The 19,535-nt window shown below is 34.6% G+C and overlaps 1 pseudogene across 1 annotated transcript; it reads left to right on the forward strand.

The window, feature by feature from the left end:
- Positions 1-5,498: 5,498 nt before the first annotated feature.
- On the forward strand, positions 5,499-18,808 carry LOC149561525 (pentatricopeptide repeat-containing protein At2g03880, mitochondrial pseudogene; annotated as a pseudogene). Its single transcript, XR_016364240.1, has 2 exons — positions 5,499-5,708; positions 15,411-18,808. The product of XR_016364240.1 is annotated as a pentatricopeptide repeat-containing protein At2g03880, mitochondrial pseudogene (transcript).
- Positions 18,809-19,535: the final 727 nt, after the last annotated feature.

Genomic DNA, 19,535 nt, shown 5'->3' on the forward strand with positions numbered 1-19,535 from the left:
CCTTTGACCCCCTTTGATCCATATAAACAATTCTAATATGTCCCTAGGGGTCCTAGGACCCCTAAGGACATATATCGTCATATAATGCATCGAAGGGGGTCATAGGTCAACCTATGACCTCTTTAGACCGATATGAAAGATTCCAATATGTCCGTAGGGGTCCTAGGACCCCTAGGGACATATGTCATCATGTAATAGGTCATGAACAATTTTAAGACATTTAGGAAAATATGTCATCATGTAATTGGTCAAAGGGGGTCATAGGTCAACCTATGACCCCCTTTGACCCATAAGAATGATTCTAATATGTCCCTAGGGCTCATAGGACCCCTAAGGACATATGTCATCATTTAATGGGTCGAAGGGGGTCATAGGTCAACCTCTAACCCCTTTTACCCATATGAACGAATCTAATATGTTCCTGACATATGTCATCATGTAATATGTCGAATTGGGTCAGAGGTTAACCTGTGACCCCCTTTGAGCCATAAAAATGATTTTAATATGTCCCTAGGGGTCTTAGGACCCCTAGGGAGATATGTTGTCATTTGATGGGTTGAAGGGGGTCATATGTCAACCTATGACTCACTTTGACCCATATGAAACATTCTAATATGTCCCTAGGGGTCCTAGGACCCCTATGGACATATGTCGTCAAGTAATGGGTCAAAGGGGGTCATAGGTCACCCTATGACCCCCTTTGACCGATTAGAAGGATTCTAATATGTCCCTAGGGGTAGGGACATAGTTTGTCATGTAATGGGTCGAAGGGGGTTATAGGTCAACCTACTACCCCCTTTGACCCATAAGAATGATTCTAATATGTCCTTAGGGGTCCTAGAACCCCTAGGGACAAATGTCATCATTTAATGGGTTAAAGTGGGTCATAGGTCAACCTATGACCCCCGTTGATCCATAAGAACAATTCTAATATGTCCCTAGGGGTCCTAGGACCGGTAGGGACATATGTCATCATTTAATGGGTCAAAGGGGGTCATTGGTAAACCTATGACCCCCTTTGACCCATATGAACGATTCTAATATGTTCCAAGGGATCCTAAGACCCCTGGGGACATATGTCGTCATGTAATGGGTCGAACGGGGTCATAGGTCAATCTACGACCCTCTTTAACCCATACGAATGATTCTAATATATCTCTAGAGATCTTAGGACCCCTGGGGACATATATCGTCATGTAATGGGTCAAAGATTCTAATATGTCCCTAGGGGTCCTAGGACCCCTAGGGATATATGTTGTCATTTAAGGGTTCGAAGGGGGTCATAGGTTGACCTATGACCCCCTTTGACCCATATGAAACATTCTAATATGTCCCTAGGGTTCCTAGGACCCCTAGGTACATATGTCGTCATCTAATGGGTCAGAGGGGGTTATAGGTCAACCTATGACCCCCTTTGACCCATAAGAACGATTGTAATATGTCCTTAGGGGTCCTAGGACCCTTAGCTATATATTTCATCATTTAATGAGTCGAAGGGGGTCATAGGTCAACCTATGACACCGTTTGACCTATATGAAGCATTCTAATATGTCCCTAGGTGTCCTAGGACCCCTAAGGACATATGTCATCATGTAATGTGTCGAAGAGGGTCATAAGTCAACCTATGACCCCCTTTGACCCATAAGAATGATTCTAATATGTCCCTAGGGGTCCTAGGACCCCTAGGGACATATGTCGTCATCTAATGAATCGAAGGGGGTCATATTTCACCCTATGAGCCCCTTTGACCGATAAGAATGATTCTAATATGTCGCTAGGGGTCCTAGGACCCCTAGAGACATATGTCATCATTTAATGGGTCAAAGGGGGTCATAGGTCAACATATGACCCCCTTTAACCCATATGATGCATTCTAATATGTCCTTAGGTGTCCTAGGACCCCTAGGGACATATGTCATCATGTAATTTGTTGAAGGGGGTCATAGTTCACCCTATGACCCCCTTCAAACCATATGAAAGATTCTAATATGTCCCTAGGGGTCTTAGGACCCTTAGGGACATATGCCATTATGGAATGTGTCAAAGGGGGTCATATGTCACCCTATGATCCCCTTCGACCCATATGAATGATTCTAATATGTCCCTAGGGGTCTTAGGACCCCTAAGGACATATGTCATCGTGGAATGTGTCAAAGGTGGTCATTGGTCACCCTATGACCCCCTTCGACCCATATGAATGATTCTAATATGTCCCTAAGTGTGCTAGGACTCCTAGAGACAAATGTCATCTTGTAATATGTCGAAAGGGTTCATAGGTCATCCTGTGACCCCCTTCGACCCATATAAACTATTATAATATGTCACTAGGGGTCGTAGGATCCCTTAGGGACATATGTCATCATGGAATGTGTCGAAAGGGGTCATAGGTCATCCTGTGAGCCCTTTTGACCCATATAAATGACACCACTAGAAATAATATAGTAAAAATAATAATAATATAGTATAACAATCATATATATATATATATATAATTTATAGATTATAATAATAATAACATAATATATTATATAATATAATTTACATATGATAATAATAATAATATATTATAGATTATAATTTATATATGATAATAATAATATGTATTAATAACATATATATAATATATTACGTTGTTATATTTAATAAAAATATAGTAAAAATAATAATAATATATATTATATTTATAGATAATAATAATAATAATAATAACATAATATATTATTATATATTATATCTTTACATTACGTTTTATATATATATATATATATATATATATATATATATATATATATATATATATATATATATATATATATATATATATATATATATATATATATATATATATATATATATATTATATATTATTTTATATATAATAGTTATGTTATTATATTATATATTTATAGGTTATATATTATATCTTTACATATTTCATAACTCAAATTAGTTATATCACTTACAAATTTGTTTTTTCCTCTAATTTTTGTGCCTTTTCCCTCCAATTTTTATGATGTCGATATCGGATATCGGATCTCATATCAGATATCTAATATGAGATCCAATATCCGATATGAGATCCGATATCCGATCTCATATCAGATATCCGATCTCAAATTGGATATCCGATAAGGCTTGGGCCTTACTTTCCAAGTTTGGTACTTGGATAGGTGAAAAAAAGTCAGAGGGGATTTTGAAGCGCTTTTAGACGTGTTCAAACTCTATTTTTTTCACATTGCCACCTTTTGGCACACCATGATCCTGCACATACCCTTGAGGCAAATTCAAAGTGGATTGTAGAAGAAGTTTCTGGAGGGAACAAAAAAAAGAGAGGGAAGATTCAATGAATATGACCTAACCCTAAAATGGATGATTTTTATTGAGTAGCAAAAAGACCTAAATTATCTTTATAAGGGGATACAAGGCTTAAAGAAACATTTGGCATGTGTGAGAAGGGTGTTGCTTCATATGGCGACCTAATAAGAGAGTCTGCAATTGGTATGCAATGAAAGAAGGCTTATGTGGATGAATTCTTGAAGGGTGAACAAGTTATCAGAGCTAAAGTGTGAAAGCCAAGCAGAATGAAGGATTGAAACATAGATCAGTAATCTACAAGCGAGTTGTGATTTGTTATTAGATCAAGTCCAACTATTACTTTCTAATCAGTGTATCAGTTTAGGATAAATCTTTTGGATTAAGGTTGACCTAATATTCATTTGTAAATCCTTTAACTAGGTAAAATTCTAATGGAATTTTCTAAAGTCCTCTAACATGGCTTACTCCTAATGTAAGGTGATTGAAATCCTTTAACTAGGTCACACTTAACAATTTGTATTATAACCTTTAACAGGGTTGGCCTTTCATAGGCCATCACTTTAGAAGAGTGAGAATTAGTAGCATGTTACTAGTGATTTTTCCCAAATTGGGTTTCCACGTAAAATCCTTGTGTCAAAATGTGTGAATGATTTTGTAGTGTTAAATGTTTACATTTTTGTTAAGTGATTCTAACCTAGGACAATGACCCTCTAAGTTGATGGAATTTTTAGATGCATGCAAGAAACATAATAATGATGTATATGTATGAGTTTTGTTAAGTGTTGAAAAGTTGTATTGGGACATTTGGACCTTGGATAAGTAATTCACTCCCCTTCCCCCATTTATTCTAAAGTATTCCAACATACTGATTATCATAATTAGTTAACTTTCATATGCAAGTTATGAGGTTATTAATAATACTTAGTTTTAGGCTAAAGTTTGTAAAATACCGATTCACCCCTGTTGCCCCCACCGCCCCTCTCAATATTTTTTATTCCTAACAATATTAAGTACTCTTGGTTTTAGTTCCACTTGATAACAACTTTTTTTTGTTTCTATTTATTATGCTATAATTTTTTGACATTCTCATTTTACTTTGGCCAAACACGAGGACCATGTTAGTCTTTCTAATAACACCATTCATGATGTTGCACATGAAGTTAATAGTAATAAAATTTTACATTTTTATACAAGGGATGAAGGATATAGTTCCTTTGGAATCAAATTTCTCTCATTACATATGAGAAGATAGAAGTAGAGTTTACCTCCTAACTTCTATTTTGGTTATGCAACCTTAATATGATGATCAATGAACATCAAGCTATCTATAAGTTCCCTTGTATGTGGTCTTAGAAAATATTTCCTCAACATGTTTACCAAATAGTATATTTCTCAGCCACTAAATATCACTTTCTTTAATTTACCTCTAATGCTTACCCCAAACTCAACTGCATTTTCCATGTGATTGGAGTGATTTTCAATTCATATATTTACAAAATGGGGAACAACTGTTATAGAATAAGAACCAAAACCTATGTACTTTATAGACTCAAGGAATCAAGTCTATCTTCTACCTCCTTTAGTCTTCGATGCAATTCAAATATTTTGGGTTGAAGCATAGAATTCCTCTTGTTGGTTTCATTATGGTTATGCGTAGTGTGGTTCGTCCTATGGAATATTGCCTAGTTTATGAATAGGGGAGGCACATATATTATCAAGGAGATCATTATATTCTTAGAAGGTTCATTTGTATTATCCTCTTTAGATTTGAAGTCCTATTATTTTGACTTACTAGAAAATCACCCCCTAAGTTCAAACTCTTTATCAATTTCTTGGTCATTTTGCAACATAATCCTCTTACATTTCATTTCTTTATTGAGAAGATGAAATACCTGCCATTCACTAGAACTTATCTCAAAGTGGGGTTCTTCATTCTTGAAATATCCTTCAATAGTCTCCACAAGGTCTTAATATCCATCAGCCAAATTCCACATTTTAACCATATACCATTTCATTTAAGTATTTAAGTGTAGTAACTCAAATTCAAGGGTCTCATGATGATTTTTTTCTACCTTGACATTCTCATTCTGGGTGTAATTTATTTAACCTACTATGACTGCCAAACTTGCAACAAGGAGATGTCAAAAAAATCTTAGGAGTTGGTGGTTAAGTTGGGTGGAGAAATGGATGCCAGTGACTACATTGAACTAGTGGGAGTTGAGGCTTGCATCTGTGAGAGTGAAGTTGTGATGATTTATCTTCGGGAAGTTGGTTTACTACCATTTATGGAAGGAATGGAAAAACATGATGAGCACATCTCGATGCAATTCTTCAACTCATGGAATGATAGGAAAGTGAATATCAATGGGATGGAATTTGGAACCATGGAAGAGGTTATTGCTAGGGTTAGAGGGTTTTCCCTAGAAGGAAAGAATTGGCACAAGCAAGCCAGGGTGAATGATGAAACTAGTATGAGGAAGTCTTCAAATTTAATGAGGAGCCAATTTGAATGAATGTTCGTTTTCCAGAGAGGATTTTTTGAATCCTTGGGATGTGATTTGCTACACCATAATGAGGTATATTACCCTTGAAGATTAGTTCCAGGTACTATATTATTACCATTTTCTCATTCTCAACCATTTTAGGAACCTAGATCAGATTTATTTTCATATCTTATTTTGAATTCCATGGAAGACTATGTATATAAGGCTCAAAAAAATAAAGAGGAGGGTAAACCCTTTTATCTCATCCACCAAGGTTTCATGAATAAACTTTACAACTACCACCTTGCCTTAAACCCACCACTTCTGGTCAACCTGCTGGCTACTATCACTCCCCAAATCTCTATGGACCCTAGCCCTGGCTCAAGCCACAAAAAAATCAAGAAAACCCTTTCCTCTGAAGTAAAAACTAGCCTCATTGATTTAGATATAGACACGAGGAGGAGCAAGAAGAATGCTCGAAGAACTAGTAAACGACTCCAATTGGAGAAATTCAAGGCCCCCCGCTCAAACAAGACACAAAGCTTTATATGGTCTCAAACAAGCCCCCAGAGCCTAGTATGAAAGATTGCATAGTTATTTGGTAAAAAATGGTTTTCAAAGAACAAATGACAACAAAATTCTATACATCAAGGAAGGACCACAAAAGAAGATATTGTTGACAGAAGTCTTTATAGATGATATATTATTCATTGGATATGATGACTTGCAAAAATATTTTTCCAAGGAAATGAGTAAAGAATTTGAAATGTTGATATTTGGAGAGGTCAAATTCTTTGTTGGCTAGCAAATTCAATAGAAGAAGGATGACATCTACATCACTTAGTCAAAGTACAATAAGGAGATATTGAAGAAATTTGGAATGGAGGATTCTAGACCAATTGGAACACCTATGTCTACTAGACATAAGCTTTCCAAAAATGATGATTCCAAAGGGGTAGATCAAATTATATATAGATCAATGATTGGAAAACTTCAGTATGTACTACACACAAGACCTAATATTGCATTAGCAGTTGGTATAATGGCAATATTTCTTGCCAATCCAAAGGAAAATCATATAATAGAAATAATAAGAATTATGAGGTATCTAAAAGGTATTGAAGACTATGGTTTGTGGTATAAGAAAGGAGGAAACCTTGAATTAAAAACCTTCACTGATGTTGATTGGGTAGGAAGTATTGATGAAAGGAAAAACACTAGTGGTGGAACATTCTTTTCTTGCAAAGAGGCTAGTCTCTTGGACAAGCAAGAAGAAAAATTGCACCTCTCAGTCTACAACAGAAGCAAAATATGTTGGAGTAGCAGTCAATTGTTCCAACATCATTTTATTCAAACAACTGTTGTCAAGTATGAAGGAAGAAATCAAGGATCCATCAGTTATCTTCTGTGATAACATGAGTGAAATTAACATTTCCAAGAATCCAATCATGCATACCAAGACAAAGCACATTGCAATAAAATATCACTTTCTGAGAGAATTAGTGCAAGAAAAAGAGGTGAGATTGGAATATGTGAATACAAAAGAACAAATTGCAGAAATATTCACCAAGCGATTACCTAGGGATGTAATTTTGCATCTAAGAGGTATGCTAGGGTACATTCCACTATCTAAATTTCACTAATCAAAGTTTAGCAATACATCAACTGAGCATTTGAAGATCAATCAATTTGATGCAGTTATGTTAGAGCAGATTGCATATGAATCAATACATTAAGTACATGACATATACATTGAAATTTGTCTTTGGCATGAGATGTCAAAGAGGGAGAGTTTGTTGTCATATCAAATAATTTTTGTATCAATAAAGAGGGAGAGATTGATGTCATATAAGAGAAATTACAGTAAGAGAAAATCATTCCAGAAGGAGAGATTGATGTTAAAGGGAGTTCTCACTGATAGAGGGAGTTCTCATGGATGAGAATCATAATAAAACTAAGGATATTATGTTTACCTTTATTTTTCTCTAAAATTTCATTGTACTATGACATCTTGTGTTGTCATCAATGCCAAAGAGGGAGATTGTTGAAAATAATTGTTCAATTGTGTGTTGTCTTTGATGTTACACAAAATGTCAAGCCTTACCAAATTGGTTAGTGATTGTTGACATCACTCGAGCATTGAAGGTAGTTCCTCTATATGCTAAGCATTCTAGTTATAACCAAGTTCAAAGATAGTATTGACTGAGCTCACTCAAGCATTGAGGGTAGATCCTGTGTTGACCAAGTTTACTTAGTTACCAAAGGAAAGTTAGCATGGATCATGTGTTGATCGAGTTCACTCAGTTACCAAAGGAAAGTTAGCAAGAAGTCAGTATTGACCGAGTTGGATTGATTAACGCAGGGTTTTCCTGTGTTAACTGAGTATTCAATTATTTATTAGCAGACTGTCAAGATATTGAGTCTAGTAGATTTATTGGTTAATGATAGCTGACTTAAGGGATGAAAATTGTTTGATTGAAAGTGTATTCAAGCTGACTTGACAAGGTAAATCATGTAAGTATAAGGTCAAGTTGAGGATTAAAGTATGGAATTGAAGAAGATGAATTAAGGAAGCAAATTGGAAGGATATCTGCAAGAGTACATAATATCCAAGTTGATTGAGCCACAAAGAATATTTTGATCAAGTAGGATCAAGTAATCAAGCCAGAACAAAGATATAAATCAATAAAGATAGTTGCATTAGCAATCAGGTCAAGTCATTGTTACTCTATAATAATTGTAGCAATGAATCAAATCTCCTAAGAGAGTTAGCCTAACAACTATTTGGCAAATCTTCTAACAAGGTGGAATTTCTAAATTAAATTGTCTAAAGACCTCTAACAAGGCCACTCCTAACATGGTGTGATAAATTCTCTAATGGGATCACACCTAACAGTGTGTTTTGTAACCTTTAACATGGTTGCTCCTAATAAGGATCACTTCAGAAGAGTGAAAAACAATAACTAGTTGAAATTGGTGACTTTCTCAAATTGGGTTTCATGTTAAATTAGTGTCTCATGTGTTCATGATATATGTTCTATGTTTCTTCAACTAAGTTAATTAAGTTTAATCACATTTAATATCTTAGATTTTCATATTCACTATTAACTAATGACAGTAATATATTCAATGTTAACCAAGTGACAGTAATATATTCAATGTTAACTGAGTAACAATAATTTAGTGTTAACCGAGTTTCAAAAAAGATTTCTTTTAAAGTTGTGTTGACATCTTAAGGGACTTGAATTTGTTTTTGTAATAAATGATTCACCCCTCCCCTTTTAGTTACTCCTTTGCATTTCCAACAACATAATACATGAGATAGTATTATGTGGCCTTTGGCATAGGTCCACACATTAACCAAGTATGTAGATCCATGATGTTGAAGCATGGTGGTTGTAAGAGAAATCTTGTATCACCCAAAAATATTTCCCTTTTATTTCTTGAATAAGGGTTGTCTCAGTGCAGAGTTGTTGGTTGTGAAGGCTTGCTACTTAGAACGTCAATCATATGAGCTTAGAAAGTCTTAATTTTATAGGTGGACGCTCATCTTGGATATATTAGCCTACTAGTTGAGGATCAGTGCTATATCATGAGTATTCATGGATTTAATGTGGATTTTTGGTTTGCAAATTTTTTACAAAAAAACCAATCTCATCTTTGAAGCCCTTAGAGACCCTAGATGAGCTCCAAAATGGGGTCAACTAGAGCTTGTGCATGTAATACCCTATAGATCAGAAGCTAAGGACTCCAAAAAGTGGTTATAATAGAAAATAAGAGCAACGGTTCAAAAGTTATGGCCTTTTGAAGTTGGGCTGACCAAAATTTCAAAAATAAGTGTCAAAGGTGTATCGGGTTGATTCTATATGTAATTTTAGATTTAGTCAGTCTCAAGGGTTAGTGTTTGATGTCTAGAAACTTTTCAGGTGATGTAAAAATGCATATTTATGAAGGTAGTTTGTGTATCATCTTAAAATGGAAGCACTTCCATATTAAGAGCATTTAGCCCTTTGAGTAAGTGGTTTGGGATCATGTCAAGCAACTTGAATGTGTCTTTGCATGGATCTGATAGTTTTCCTTTGTTATGGTTTTCTCTCTATATTTCTAGGCTATTTCTAACAAACTATTCTGAGGACTTTGGCCTATGGGTCAAGGTCAATCTCGACCCTAACCTAGGTCAAGGATGACCACAACCCTGACCCCAGGTCCCATTTTTAATTCTTGGGAGTTTTAGGATCTTGGGCTTCAGAAAGTTTCTTTTCTTACTTTTGGGTCGGTTATTTCGGGTTTCAGAATGGTAGACTCTTAAATTATATTTGATCTAGGTCCATTCATAGGGGTTAAGGTTAAATAGGGTTTAATGCTCTTATATCAACCTTCTCTAGGAGTTAGTGCCCTAGATCTCTATATAAGTAAGTCTGCTTCCCTCATTTTGACATCCACGATTCTATGAGAAAAGTTCCTATCTACAATCTATGCACGAGCGATCTAATTTTCTATGAGCTAAGAGCTACCCTTTATGAAGTACATCCACCTACATGAAGTGAATTTCTATCAAGTGTTCAAGTGTTCAAGCATCCAATTCATCAAGGAGATCCATTGTTAGCTATTGAAGGATTCAATGTCTATGGAGCCCTCTTGTTGACGATTTCATCGACATTCATCCAAGTCTTCTTCTATGCAAAGATACATTCAAGATTGGTGTTGAAGATCTAATGACATTGATTTAAGACATCCTACATACATCTCTACATATTTTTGGAGCACCCGTACTTGTGGATTCAAGGATTTGAATCCTCCATAAGGATTTCCACATAAGCTAAGTGAATAGTTCCATTTACTTTGTTTATGCATATATTGTTGCAATTATATTTCAAGGTTAATTCCAAACTAGGGTTTGACTGAGGCAAGCTCCCCATCTAAAAAAAAAACTATTTTTCTTGTAGATACATGTGTGGAACAATGAATTGGAAAGAAAATTTAGATACCCTTTTCATTGAACTTGTAGGATCCGCAAACAAAAATTCCACCGGAGCAATGCAGGTCAAGGTCAAGTTTTCAGGGTACAATTGTGCCCCAGGTAAGATTGTGCCCCGCCAACAAGGTCAAGGTTGACATCCCTTCAAAAAAAAAAAAACATTTTTGGGTTTTCTATGTCTCGACATTTTCGGTCCAGAACAGGTTGTAGATTTTCTAGAAACTACATACAGACATCAAAAAATAATATTTTCCAAATTCAAGGTTAGTATTTCTCTTTTACCTATTTTAGGATTTAAGCACATACTCCCCCCACAATAAAAAGATCATATAACTTCCTTTCTCCCTATTTTCTATCACTTGATCCATTTCTGCATTGAACACTTTCTTGTGCTTAATAAATCTGGATCATTCCTTTTCGAAATTAGGGTTGTAGATGAGGTTTCTATTTTCTTTCTATTCATTTTTGTGAACCCAGCATGCTTACCAACTTTTCTTTTGTGGAATTAGATGCCCTATTGTGCTTTGTGGTGCTATATTTCCTTTAGTGTTATTAGGTCTTTTCTTGCATTAAGATTAGATTTAGTTTATGCTCTTGCATTTTAAATTCAAAAATACACAAAAATTGCAAAATCTCTTTCAAAAAAAAAAAAATATTGTAGTTCATCTATATTGCATTGGTTTATATGAGCTTTATTACTTCCAGTCCTACTTCTAATCTTAGGGTTAGACGCAGTTGTAGACTTATGGGTACTTTTGAGCCTGAGTCTTCTTCTCCTTTCCTTAGGACTTTGAATGAAGCTTTGATTCTTCCTAATTCTAATCCCCTTATGGATCAAAACTCCTCTTATGGATGATGCTTTAAGAGTTCCTCCTAAACAATTCCAAAAAATTTCAAATGAACTTGATAGAATGGATAATTGGCTTCTTCAAGAAAACCATAATCAAGATTCTATTCTAAAAGCTATAGAGGCTCCTAATAAAACTTCTTTGTGATAGTGACCAAGGTTTTAATCTCTTGCATCGTATTACTCACCTTGTACATTCCAATGTTAAACCTTTAGCTCAGGAAGCTCAAGATTTAGGGTTGTTTCCTCCTATCACTAGTGTCAAACCTTTTTCTATTGCTTTCCGTAGTGTTCCTACCTATACTCCTTCGGTGACTATGACAATTCCCTCTATTCCTATGCATGTTCCTCCTATGTCCCTTCCTACTTCACAACCTTCTTATGATACTATTCCTTTTACTTATTCTACTCATATGCCAACTGTAGTTCCTAGTGTTCCACTAGTTGTGTTTTATATTCCTACAACTTCTTACACTTTACCTAGTGTATCTAATGTTGCTATTCCTTCTATTTCTTCTCATGATTCTACAATTATCAATTTTGATCAAACAATGCCATCTTTACAAAAACAACTTGCATCCTTGACTCAAAACAAGTTTATTATCCCTACTTGTGACATGGGAAGTCCTTTTTCTTGGGATATTATTTGTACTCCCATTCCTCAGCAAGTCGATATGCCTCATCTTGAGAATTATAATGGTAGCGGAGACCTTGTTCATCATGTTCAAACATTTCAAATCCTTTGTAGTGATTATGCTCATGATCATATGATTTGAGAAAAGTTATTTACTCAAAATTTTCATGACAAGGCCTTACAGTGGTTTTATTCTTTAACTTCTTATTCTATTCATTCATTTCCTCAACTTGCTAATGCTTTTATTCAACAATTTCAAAACAACATTTGCTCACAAGTGTCTTTGACTAATTTGATGCATTGTAAACAAAATTCTAAGGAAAAATTGATTGAATTTATTGGTAGATTTAAGCATTTGCATGCTTAGATTTCCTATCATGTTCCTAATATTGATATTCAATGTATGTTTATTTCAAATTTGCAAAAAGGATATTAGAGATACGATTTTTCTTACTGAATTTACTTCTTTTCAACAACTTTGTGTGATGCTTCATCATTATCAATTACAAGCGAGTCAATTTGAGAGCACCATTCTAATGGCTCCTATTCCTATTGATAAAAGTGATGCTACTCCTAATCCAAATAAAGTTCAAAAATTTAACAATAATGTCAAGATAAGTAAACAAGCAAATCTAGTTGTTGATCAAGTTGTTGTTGCATCAAACAATGCCACTTCTACATCCACTACTTTTTTATTGAATCATACGGTTACTCCTCTCTGAATCTTTACATTCTATTATGAATAGGTTGTTAACTGCTAATATTATTTCTTTACCTTGTATTCGTCCTCTTTTACCTACTACAATGGTGGCTAAATCTTTTGATCTGAAATCTTTTTGTCAATATCATCACCAGAATGGTTATGATACTAAGAAATTTTATTCTTTAAAATATATGGTCCAGGACTTAATTGATTCTAATGGTTTATCCATTGATAATTTTGATGGTAGTGGGAATAAGTCTGTTTGTCCTCCCAATCAAAATTTGTAAATCTATACGAATCCTTTACCTACACATGATACTAATATTATTGCTTAGCCATCTTCTATGGATATTATGTATGATTCAAAGATGAATGATCTTAATCATGTTATTAATCAAGTGGAGCATGTGGTTCAAATTATATCTCTGCCTCAATCTCAACCTCCACTTCAATCTCAAGTTTGAGTTTTATATCAACTGAAACCTAAACCTAAATCGAAGCCTAAACCTTGACAACAACCTAAGAAAAAATTACCCCAGGAACTTTTTATTACCTTTGATGATCTTGAGACTATTAAAGCTCCCGATGGTCCCCTTCATATTTATGCTAAGATTGCTGAGAAACCTACTTGTGGTTGTCTTGTTGATCCTACCTCCTTAGTCAATATTATTATAGAAGAAAAGCTTTTTATGAAAAGTTTGCAACTTGTTTTTTATGATAAATTGGATGTATGGATTCAAACTTGTAATGGTTTTTTTTATCCATCATTTGGTACTATTGATTTGCTAAAAAAATTAGGGTCTTATACACGAATTTCCCACAAGCACTATGTCCCTCCAAATATTCAGCCAACTTTTAATGCACTTCCCAACATTATAGTGCTAATTACCATAATATAAACATTATTATTTTTGTTAAGATAAAAGCGAAACTAGAAAAATCAAATCAAGTTGAACAATATTTAAGGGTTGTTTGGGCCATTGAGAATAAAATTTAGTATACCGGTGACTCATCATTGCTATGGACTCTTACACTTAGATAGTTTTGTTTTGAATATTATTTGAAAAATAGATATTTCAAAATTCACCAATTTTCAACTAAGAGAATAGCTTACCTTTTTAATGAGGAAAATGAAGTGGTTATTTGTACTAGTATTAAATTATATTTATAATATGAAAAATTATTATTTTCTTATATGATATATTGGACATTTTTCTCATCTTTGGTAAATATATTTTATTATATCTATTGTGAGATTGTTGAGTGCTATTTACTTGGTGAATAGTTACACAATTTGGTGAATGGTTGTTCCTCTCATTAACCTTTTATCTATTTAAATATTTAAGGAAACTAAAGTACAATTTAAATTAATGTTACAAATTGAAAAACACTTTCAATTTTATAAGATTCATAAAAATAAGTCATTGAATAGACTAAAGAGGGAAAGCACCCTCAATTTATAAAACATTATATCACAAACAATATACTATTCTTACATTTATTTATTTTACGATATTATTATTATATAGTAAAATAATTAAAATTGTTATACATTATACAATATAATTCATATAAAATATTGATTTTGTAAATTTTTAAAAATCATATAAATTCAACCATTCAAATAATCTAAATAGCATTTCAATTAAATTATTCTTAGGACTAGTTACAATTAAACATTGCTTTATAGTTAGGATTTTACTAATTCAACTACAATTATTACTACACTAACCTCAAATTAAATAAATAAAAATTTATTATAAAATAAATTATTATACTGCTAAAACAAATTACTATATTGCTAAAAAGTACTAGCCACTTTGTGACATTTGTTAAACTTAAATTTCTCTTTTGTAGAGTTGCACTCATCATTAAAAGTCCTACAAACCAATTTAAAAATGTGTTAAGATTCGCCATCGCTACAAAAGAAGCAAAAGATACACATGAAACCCGTGTGAATTGCATTTATTGTTGTATCTCTAGAAGAATCCTTCCAAAGAGTACTAAGGTATTTATGCACAAAATACTTAATTTTTTTTCCACATGGCTATCCCTATCAAAACTGTACAGTTGAGTTGACCAATTTTCAAAAGATTGAAAACACCATGGAGTTTTTTTGAAAATTTCAGCATTTGATATTCATTATCTTTATAATTCGTAATAAAAAACAACAAAAAATTTGTGAAAAAATCACTACGTTTTCCTGAATCAGGAAAAAAAAAATTGACTTTGTTTTGTCTTCAGTACTTTTCTTTATGTTAGAAATTAGCCTGTCCCATTTTTTCTAACCCTCGTTGAAGAACAGACATAAAGGCAACCCAAATTGCCAACCTAGGGTTTTCTCGCTGCCGGCAGAGCAGAATTTAGTCCGTCACAGAGAAGGTGTTAGAATTGAAGGGATTATAGCAAAATGTTAAATGTTTTACGCATACAGCTAAATACTGATAAAGAGCGGAAATATCCGTGGAGAAACCATTGACTCCATATATACGCAACGGTTGCAAGAGTGCATCAGCTCAAAATCTTTATCAAAAGGTAAGATAATTCATTCCCACATGATCAGAACTGGATTCAGAGCGGGCATATTTTTAAATAATTGGTTAATTGACATGGATTCTAAATATGTGAGCATTGTGGGTACACAACAAGTGTTTGAGAAAATGAATTTTCGAGACGTTTCTTCATGGAACAATTTGATTGCGGGCTATGTGAAGAATGGGAATATTAAGGATGCACGCCAACTGTTTGAAAAAATGCCGGAAAGAGATGGGGTTTCATAGAATGCAATGGAAAATGCGAAGTGAAAACATTAAGCCGAGCTAGTTCACCTTTCGTAGAATTCTTCAGGCTTGTGTTAGCTTAGAAGTTGTTGAACACGACACGTAGATTCATGCCCATGCCGTGGAATTTGGATTTCAGGGTGAAGTCTTTACGGCTAGTTCTGTTGTCGACATGTACTCTAAATGCAAGAGAACAGGGGATGCACGAAGAATGTTTGACAAAATGCCTGAACGAAATCTGGTTTCGTGGAATACAATGATTTCAGGATATTCCCAAAATGGTTGCAGTGAAGAAACTTTAAGTTGTTTAGACAAATGTATTGTGCAGAGTTGAAACCCGATCGTTCTACGTTTGCCTGTGTACTCAGTTCATGTGCTTGTTTGAGTGCGTTAGAACTCGGGAAGCAGGTACATAGTTATATTTGCAAATATGGACTTGAGAATGATATATTTGTGAGTAGTGCTCTTGTTGAAATTTATGCAAAATGTGGTAGTGTAGACGATGCACGCCAAGTTTTTGACAAAATGACTTTGCGAAGTACGGTATCTTGGAGTTCAATGATCTTAGGCTATGCTCGAAATGGGCGTGCAAAAGATTCAATTGAAGTCTTTGAAAAAATCCTTAGATCAGGCACAAAACCAGACCAGGTAACATTTATTGGTGTACTGACTGCATGTAGTCATGCAGGCCTTATTGAGGAAGGCCGCTATTACTTTAATTCTATGTCTAAAGATCAATATTACGCTAGATTTGGAGCACTATGCTTGTATGGTTGATCTTTTTGGCCAAGCTGGTTATCCGGATGAGGCGGAAGCCTTCATCAATAACATGCCATTTGAACCTGATGCAGCTATATGGGGGGCATTGCTGGGTGCCTGCAGGACTCATAGGAATGCGAAAATAGGTGAAAGGGCAACGAATCACCCTTTTGAGTTGGAACCACACAATGCTGGACCTTATATACTTCTCTCTCATATGTACGCTGAAGCTTAAAGTTGGGACAATGTTGCAAAAGTGAGGAAATTGATGAAGGAGAGAGGAGTTAAAAAAGAACCAGGGTGTAGTTGGACTAAGGTCCAAAACAGAGTTCATTCATCTATGGCAGATGATCTATCGCATCCACAGGCAAATGAGATATCTCAGACATTGGAGACACTGATTGGTCAGATGGAGGTTCTAGGGTACGTGTCTCCCAAAAACAGTGTGTTGAAAGACGATGACAATGAGTATGAATGGAAACATATCTACCATAGTGAGAAGCTAGTTATTGCTTTTGCGCTTAAAAATACACCTCCTGGGACACCTATTCGAGTTGTGAAGAATCTTAGAGTGCGTGATGACTGCCATGTTGTTACAAAGTTCATTTCCCAAACTGTGGGACGCGAAATTGTATTAGGGGATGTCAGTCGATTTCATCATTTTAAAAACGGAAAGTGTTCTTGTGGGGATTACTGGTGACAGAATACTATGCAGTTAAGTAACTCTGACGAGGCAAAAAATTAGTAAAATATGATTCACATTAGATGCTTCGTGAAGAGTTGTCATTCTATGACACTTTCTTTCAATTGTCAAACGTAGACATCAACTGTGTGTATTTGATGAGCTAATTCTTCCTGCATACAACTTTTTAACATTTCAAAGAAAAGGGTAAAGATTGAAACACTACGCACTTTCCCCTTGCTTATGCTGTACAAGGCATGTAATTCAGAGTGCTACTTTCTTTTTACTGCTTGAGCGGGTTGTGACAGTGCATATGATGTGTTACTGGAATCATCTTCAATTCTCTTACGGTCATGTTATTCTGTAACTAGTTTCTTTCACAAGTATTGCTCATCCAGGACTGAAGACTTTATTGTTGTTCTGTCCCGGATCAGTGTTCCCCGAAGATGTCTGTGACATCCCACCATGGAGGAAAAGAAAACATGTAAATGAAAACAGTAAATAAAATGACAGCCAATGCCAATTTAATGAAGCACGGAGCTACGTTATGGGTTTGCTGGGCAGGCATTAATGGGAGTATGGTACAAAGCATGAGTATCACGTGAAGTTATGGGACTCCGCAACCTTTACCAGCATTCCTCTAGGTTACCCAATGATGAGAGGTTTCAGAACGTTATGGACGATTACAAAAGGTTAAGGCTGTATAGATTTATGAATTTAGAGAGGAGAGGGCGCCTAGATGAAGAGGGCATCAATGACCATTATCAACAGGGTAAAGGGATTGCAGATATGGAATGTGATGAATTCAGAACTAATGGTCTAGAAAGAGGAGAGCGTGGATAAACAAAGTGGAGGAAATGCAAATGAAGGCATGAGAAAGAGAGAGAAAAACACACAGAGAGATTGCCTAGGAGAGAAAAGGTGACTTGGAAGCAGCTTTGGAGCGGGAGAAACAAAGGAAAAAGCGTTAACAGAGCGAGTGGATATATAAAGGACTTGAAGAAATTCATCTGAGATTCCTCAAAGAAATGTGATATCATAGGATACCATGATTGTAGGATACGCACAATCCGATTTGCTCAATAGGCTAAGAAATGTTAAAGAAACGCAATTGGTGGGTGTGAACTGTGAAGCCAAACTTGATGATCACTGCCCGACTTGGCTGTTTGTATTACTATGAGATCTTTGGAACGGGAAATTGACATCTCTGGAAGCATAAAGGGTAGATGATGTTCATAAGGCAAAGGGAGATGGAGAATTGAGGCGATGGTCTTGGGAGAGAGTACAAAACCAGGAGTCAGAAATCGGACAAGAAATACTATTCTATTTATTTCTTCCTTGCTCCACTATTGTCATTTTCTTCCTCTGCCAAGCTTTAGGTTGCATCATGTGGGATACTGAAGAAGTAAAAAGAGTCTTTGAGAGAGAATGCAAGCAATCCAGCTCCAGTAAGATATAAATAACTCTCTATATTTAATGTTGTCCAATGTTTCACCACAGTATGTTTTAATAGGGGATTGTTATGATATATATTCAAGCTATTTTCTAGAGAGTTACTTTTCTTATATACAATATATGTAGAGGTGGTATAAAATTCTTAAATGAAATTAGTAAATTTATTTATATTTATGGGAATTGGCATTGATCATTGTTTTTGTGGTTCTTGATTTGGTCACATCGCTCAAAAAACTATCAATTGGTCTTGTCTTTGTTTTGTATTTTGGCATGATTAGTTTTTCATTTATTTATATAGAAAAATAGGACTCATTCTAAACTCAAAATATGAGGAAGAGATTGATTGAAATCCAACTGACAAAAAATCGTATTGTGATTTATGTAGTCTTTTACGCTTATAGTACTCGAGTTCTAGATGACTAAGCTGATGGCATTTTGTACCCAAAACAAATTAAAGTATCGATATAAACCACATTTCATTGTATTACTTAAAAAAAGATATATGGATTGTACTTTATAATCAACTAGATGTAGAAATGCGACTTCCCTAAACATGTATGAGATCAGAGCCTTAAGAGATGTTTGGATTCAAGGATGAAGTTTTACCGAGATAATATTGAGATTGTCGTATTTCATTCTTTGATTGCACATTTCAACAATGCTTAATTAAAAGCTTGAGTTACATAGAAGATAGATTGTGATACAATCTATTAAAGGTTATTATTATTTATGGATGGCATTATGTGGTAATTTTGGTTACATAAACAATCATTTTAATATTGTCATGGGTTCATAAGTACAGATGGCTAGAATGAGATTTGAGTAAAGTTATAGCCATCATAAAATCCACAAGACCTTGATTATAATGATTAAAGAGTTACTGAGCAACAAATGTAGTA

This window comes from Cupressus sempervirens, chromosome 4, assembly GCF_028749045.1.
Source record: "Cupressus sempervirens isolate cs-2001-9-10 chromosome 4, ASM2874904v1, whole genome shotgun sequence".
NCBI classification, from domain to species: Eukaryota; Viridiplantae; Streptophyta; class Pinopsida; order Cupressales; family Cupressaceae; genus Cupressus; species Cupressus sempervirens.